Source organism: Jaculus jaculus, chromosome 2 (assembly GCF_020740685.1).
Source record: "Jaculus jaculus isolate mJacJac1 chromosome 2, mJacJac1.mat.Y.cur, whole genome shotgun sequence".
Classification (NCBI taxonomy): domain Eukaryota; kingdom Metazoa; phylum Chordata; class Mammalia; order Rodentia; family Dipodidae; genus Jaculus; species Jaculus jaculus.
In genome coordinates, this window is record NC_059103.1 from 55305456 (window position 1) to 55312764 (window position 7309).

Genomic DNA, 7309 nt, shown 5'->3' on the forward strand with positions numbered 1-7309 from the left:
GAGAGAGAGAGAATGGGCACGCCAGGGCTCCCAGCCTCTGCAAATGAACTCTAGACGCGTGCGCCCCCTTGTGCATCTGGCTAACGTGGGACCTGGGGAACCGAGCCTTGAACCGGGGTCCTTAGGCTTCACAGGCAAGCGTTTAACCACTAAGCCATCTCTCCAGCCTTTTCTTGTCTTTTTTGTTTGTTTTTTGATGAAGGGTCTTGTTCTGGCCCAGGCTGACCTGAATTCACTATATAGTCTCAGGGTGGCCTCAAACTCATGGTGATCCTCTTATGTCTGCTTCCTGAGTGTGGGATTAAAGGCATATGCATTCATGGGATAAGGAAAGGTGTTATCTTAGTTTTACTTCCTGGGCTATTACAGACACAGAACACACAGACCCTTAGGATTTCTTGGATTGTGGGATTTTTAGACCTTGCCTTAAAAGGCACAAGTGATTGGATTAGTTAATATTTGCCTTTTCAGGCAACATGAGTCATGAATTTCCTTGATAATTGTTTAAATCTGTTTAGGACACCAGAATCTTATTGAATCTATTAGCCATATCCTCACTGAGAAGAGTTTTAGTTTGTTTTATTTTTGGATAATGTGGGCTAACAGTTTCAGAGCCATATGTGTAACCTTAGTACATTTCTGTCAGCTGTAACAATTTATAGCTAAGATTAGAGACTACCTGGATCTGTTCCCATCTAGGGATTCAGTTTGTATTTTTTTTCTGCCTATTAAAAAATTAAAAAGCCAGAAAAGTCGAAGATTCTAGCAAAGGAAAAGTATTCAAAGTAAAAGTAAGAGGTAGAGAAGAACAGGTTGCTGAAAGGAGAGGATCTGCCACCAGAGGCTGCCTCCCCAGTGGGAGCAGGGCATCTGTAGAGTTAGGAAGGCCTCCCTACCCATGTCATAATTTAACTTAATCAAATGAGAGCACTGATTGGACTTGATATGTATTAGACTATGCATATCTCAGACATGTCTGGGAAAGCCTGGGAAAAAAGGGGAAAAATTCACCCATGTGTTCTCTTTATTCAGAGTAAAAGAACTAGGAAGTAAGGAGTTCTTTCCACTATCTTGAGGCAGCATCCTGTGACATGCCCATGAAGATAATACTGTAATTTATCTAGGCTCCTCTTCTATCTACCTAATAGAAGACACGATTGCTCCTATGGTCCCTCAGAATCTTTACATGAGGACTGTCAAGAATATACCTTGCATTTCTGTCACATATAGGGCAAGTCCCATGGCTAATGCTGACAACAGTCGCTATGGCTTTTCAGAATTCACATCAACCGGGTTCACCATGCAAATTTGTCTAAAATGAGATACTGGGTTATGTATTGAGGCAGAAAATAAGCCCCAGTATTGGAAAAAAATAAACTATTTTTTTTTATTATGACTAGAGTCATCCAAGAGACTTAGTGGCCATTTCCAATGGTGTAAAATGGGGCCTTTATCAGGGAACTTGAGTATCACCAACCTCTAAGGGCAGCCACCAGTGGAGCTGAAGGTCCACCTCCCATTCCTGGACAGGACATCATCCTTTAGAGTGATTTCCTTTGCAGAACAAGCAAAATCTTGTATCTTAGCACCCCTTTATGTGAAATATTTTTAGTGCTTTGGTTTCTTATATGTGTTGAAAGAAAAGCCTCTGTATCCTCTCTCTGGAGTCTGGGGTTTCTGAGGTAAGAGCACCATGAAACAAGGTAGATGGAAGGCTTTACAGGCACAAGTGCAAGTCACATCAAGGTGTTGGACAGTGGGTGCTCCCATGCATGTGTGTATTGGTATGGTACCATGTAGTAGGTAAGAAGGATTAGCAGGGCCTGGCACAAGTCAGGAATTAGGTGGTGATGTGAGACATTCAACAGCAGGAGCATGACATGGCTAGATGTGTATCAAGGATTTATGGGTGCAGGTGCAGAGCAATAATGGGTCCAAGAAAAGGGCCATTATCTGTGGCCATGTGCCACAGCTAGGAGATCACAAAGTATTGAAGACATAGGTGCAGTTCTGGAATTGGACCAGGGAAAACTTCACATTGGTTTTCATTAATTGTTCCAATAATTTTATCTTGACTGCATGTCCTTATTTTTTCTGTCTTCCACTTCATCCATTCTGTAGGCATACCTTACATTAATGTGCTTTCTTTTTTGACATACTGTACTTCTCATTTCAAGCTTCATTTCAGTTTTGTTTTATTAAGAAAGGGTTTATCTTGACATACAGTTTTGAGAGGAAGTTTCGTCAGTAAGTGAAGCAGGCAGCAGGAGGAAACTAGTGTATTATCATCACATTAGCAGTAGGAAGTAGAGAAAGAGGAAAGCTCATGTTCAGTCAGTTTTTTTTCCATCCTACACAGTCCAGGATTTCTACCCTTAGAATGATGGTGTAGTCACACTTGTATATCTCTTGCCTTTCTAGCCTTTGCTTTTGCACTTGTGTGTATGTGTGTGTGTGTGTGTGTGTGTGCACATGTGTGTATATGTAATGTGCTGTAATCTGTATGTGTGGTATATGATTGTGACAGTGGCCTTATGCACTTGCTTGTAATTGAGTGCAAACACCTGTGGTGGCAAAAATGAGATACATGGTCTCTCTTTCCATCCCTCTACTGCCAGTACTTATTTGAGCAGGGGACCTTTTGCTGATCCGGGAGCTTTCCATTTTGCTTTGTTTTCCACACAAGTCACAGTGATTGTTGATTCCCCTGTAGGACTGGGGTTACAGATGCTTATGGTTACATTCAGATATTTATGTGGGTTCTTGGGATCAAACTAGCAGTCTGCAAGGCCTGCTCAGGCCCTTATGTTGACACAGAAGTGCTGTTAACCACTGAGTGTGCTCTATCTCTAGTTTTTCTGATAAATATTTCCTGTTCTTATCCTGTCACTCTTCTGTTTGGGAATGGCCTCTGCAGCTCCAGCCCTTGATCCCAGTTTGGATGCTCAGTGGTTTGAGTGGAAAACAACACATGAGAAAACATACACCTCAGTTTTTAAGAGGGAAATCTCTAGAGGAACTCCAGAGAGACAGGCCCATGTTGTGGAGACCTTATGATCATAGCATAGGTTCTAGAAGCCAGCTTTTACTTAGCATAGTCTGTGACAACCATTGAGAACATAATGTGGCAAGCATCTTTGTTGTCACTAGGCATGGGGAAAAACTTTCTTTAGCAGACAGAAAATCCTGTCTTCACATGTGGCATCAGGTCCACTTGGTCAGCTTAGGTCAGATTTTATGTAGAAATAAAGATCATCAGTTATATCTATGTTTAGAATGAAGAGAAACTCAGAAGAGCAGTCTGGGAGGAGAATATGTGGATGACTGAGCTGCACAACAGGGGATACAGTGAGGGGAAACACAGTTACACCATGGAGATGGATGCCTTTGGTGACATGGTGAGTATGACCTGGATTGCTTGATATATATATATCTTTACAATAATATAATAATAATATAATAATAATAAATATAAAACTTTCTTCAAGAACAGTACAGAATTCATGGAAACAATGAATGTTCTTCAAATTGAGACAATTAAGGAGGGGAAAGTATTCCAGAAACATCAGGTTGTTGACCTACCTAGGTCTGTGGATTGAAGAAAGAAAGGCTATGTGACTTCCATGAAGAGCCAGGTAAGTGAGTGTTATGATCACACCTTCCCCTAACCACAGGAGACTCAACTAGCTTTTCATATCCTTGCTATGGTCAACTGGGAAGTGTCGTGCTGTTAATTATTTAATAGAAGCTCTCAGCATTGTGAGTTGTCATTGGAGTTGCTATTTGTTTCATCTTTCCATGTTCAGGGTTCATGCAATTCTTACTAGGTTTTTAGTGCCATTGGTGCCTTAGAAGGACAAATGTTCCAGAAAACAAGAAAACTGGTTTCACCGAGTACAAAGAACTTCCTAGACAGTTCTTGACCTCAAAGCAACAAGGGCTGCATTAGTGGCATGATGAAGAATGCTTTAAATTATGTCAAGGACAATGGAGGCTTGGATTCAGAGGACTCCTATCCCTATGAAGCACAGGTAAAGGGAACTCCTGTGGTGATGACAATTCAGCATTAGGAGAGGTCAATGATTGCAGAGGTAGTCCAGGAACTTCTGAGTTCACACTGTGAAGTGACAAGTTGTCTCTGTAAAGCACTGGTATTGTCATTACATTACCAGCCTTTGTGCATTTCTCGGAGGTCAGGGCTTCCATGGAGCTGTTCTTGCTTCTAAAGAACATGGAGAATGTGGAAACCATTCCACATACACTCCTCTGTGAAGAACTCCTCTGTGAACATTTCTTATGCACAGGAAGACCTATGGGATTTTACTGCAGATATGTGAGTTAATCCTCAGTTTCAAATCTGCCAGTAGCATTTCCTACCTGGGAAGATTTATTGCGGCACAGACTGGGATCCTCAGCTGCACAGTGCTGAGTGCTGTGGTTGTAACTCACGTTCCAGGAGGTGGATGGTGGCAACCAAGTCTCTTCTGTCTTTGCCTTTGCAAGGAGGGACCCTGCAGGTACAGACCTGAGAACTCCCCTGTTAATGTAACAGACTTTGTTCTTATTGCAAGTCATGAGGCAGACCTGATACATGCTGTGGCAACTGTGGGGCCCATCTCTGCTGAGATTTTTAGTGGCCTCAATTCTTTCTGGTTCTTTAAGAAAGGTAAGCATATTCACTTCTGGCAATTTATTAAAACTTGTAAGTCCACTATGACATATCATCTTGATAATCTCTTTGATACATAAAATTTAATGTATGTTTCTGTGCAATGGTTGTGTGCTTTGTGTCCATTAGACATTACTTCAAGCACATCACCATGGATATCAGTACTTTATACATTTTAAAATTTATTGTATGGTTTAATTAACTCCATTTTCTCTGATTTTCAGACTTTTATGCTTTTTAGTAATATCCCTAGACATTGCCTTCATTCTACCTTTACTCCTTCTGAGTGCTGTATCCTGAATTGGACCTTTGTTGTCCTTTTATGAAATGCTAAGCTTATTTAGATTTTTTTTTCATTTGCTTTTTGAGGTCGGGTTTCACTCTAGCACAGGCTGACCTGGAATTCACTATGTAATCTCTGGGTGGCCTCAAACTCACGGTGAACTTGCTACCTCTGCCTCCCAAGGGCTGGGATTAAAGGCATGTACCACCACACCCAGTTTATTTAGGTTTGTAAAGCATTTTTTTCCTCTACTTGCTGATGGGTGGGGTAGTTTGGGTAGGTAGTGGTACACTTTGGTCAAGTATTTGAGTTAAACTGATTTTTTTATTAATGAGTAGTAAGGTTGTTGGCAGGCTTCTTTTTCTTGAAGGCATTAACTTTTAGATTGTGAGCTGGTGAGGTTATATATAAAAAAAGTTTCATTGTAGGGGATGCTTTTTTTTTCAAGTGTGTGTGTGAGAGAGAGGAAGATAATGTGCATACCAGGGTCTCTTGCATTTATAGTTTTGTGCATAACCTTATATGGGTGCTGGGGACTTGAACCCACACCAGCTGGCTTTATAAGCAAGCTCTGAGCCATCTCTCCAGAAGTCTAGAGTATAATTTTGACCTGGTGGTTGAATCTGTCTCCATCTGAAGTTATGTCATGTCTTTGCTGACAGATGTGCTATGTTGAACTTGCCAGCAACAGTTTATTGACATCTTACTTGGTTTATTTACAGGTCTATGAAGCTGCTTATAAGGCAGACTGGGTGGTATACAAGGAAGAGTTGGACAGATTTAATGAAGCACTTACTCCACGTCAAAAAGAAGCTCTTATAAAAGAAATCCTGCAAAAAGCTTAAAAAGGAATGCAGTAACAAAAATGAGTGAGTTTCACTGAAATATAGACATCTGTATACCATGAATATAGGTAGTTTTCCCTTCATGTCAGTAATAGTATATGAGATATGGTAGAATGCTGGTGGGTAGTCCAGGTAGACAAAGAAAGGGATAGTTTATCTTCTGCAGTGACTGTTTGTCACTGGGTCTGTCTTGGAAGTCCTTTCTTCAGTTTTCAGTAGAACTCGTATACAAGCTGTAGCAACAGCTCTGCAACTCCAGGTCAGGAACAGCAAGACTCTGCTTCTGAGTACTGTATTGAACAGTCTCAACTTGAGTTGTTCTGTAGGTGACAGTGGGTTTGATGCAGAAGACTGAATTCATTAACACAGCAAAGAAAGTGGCAACTTGTCTGAGCAACTAAGAAGTAACTTTAGGCTAGAGTTTTATTTTCTTCAAAGATGTAGCTATTATGACACATGCATAGTTAAAAATTTGTTTTCTCAAGCTTAAGAAATTAATTCACGCCCATTGTTTCAAAGTTAGGCTCTTATTTTTTTCATTATTTAAAGAATATTACTTTCTGTAGTCAAACTCTTATAGATAAGACCATACATAGTGTATTACCCCTGTACAAATGAGGTAAAATGTTAAGTTTAATGTTAATTGTTTAAGACTGTTTGTTAATTTCTGTGCAGTGCCATTTCAACATCAAAAGCTGGGGTACTTTTTTCCAAAGTTGACAGCATAGCTGATGTATATATATATATGTCATTTATGTGTTTGCATGTAAATAGGCTGCAATATCAGCATTTTGTGCATCCAAAGCAGCATTAGCTGTTCCAGGGTCTACAGTTTTTTGAGGAAACTTGTAGAGGTATCCAACTCTCCATTAAAAAACAAGAGCAGTAAGATGGGCATGGTGGCCACTGCTAATCCCAGCACTTGGGAAGCAAAGATATGAGGATCTGTCAGTTTGAGGCCAGCCTAAGGCACAGAGTAAAGTTCAGGTCAGCCTGGGCGAAAGAGAGAGACCCTTCCTGAAGAAGAAGAAGAAGAAGAAGAAGAAGAAGAAGAAGAAGAAGAAGAAGAAGAAGAAGAAGAAGAAGAAGAAGAAGAAAAAGAAGGAGAAGAAGAAGAAGGAGAAGAAGAAGGAGGAAAGAAAAAGCAAGCAAGCAAGCATAGATGGACTTGTGGCACAAATATTTAATGTCAACTAATTCAGGCTGTGAAAAGTGTGGCCACTGAGCATTTGTTAATATATCAAAGAATTTTTAGACAGTATTTTAAAAAGATTTCCTTTATTTATTATTTACTTATAAGAGAGAGAGAGAGAGAGAGAGAGAGAGAGAGAGAGCGAGCATGGGCATTCCAGGGCCTCTAGCCACTGCAAATGAACTCCAGATGTATGCACCACCTTGCATCTGGCTTATGTGGGACCTAGAAATCAAACCTGGGTCCTTACACTTCACAGGCATGCACCTTAACTTCTAAGCCATTTCTCCAGCTCTCTAGACAGTATTTTTGAAAATTAC

At 40.5% G+C, this 7309-nt stretch overlaps 1 pseudogene; it reads left to right on the forward strand.

Annotated features, from left to right (window-relative positions):
* Nucleotides 1-2871: 2871 nt before the first annotated feature.
* On the forward strand, nucleotides 2872-5797 carry LOC123458658 (annotated as a pseudogene).
* The last annotated feature ends 1512 nt before the right edge of the window (nucleotides 5798-7309 follow it).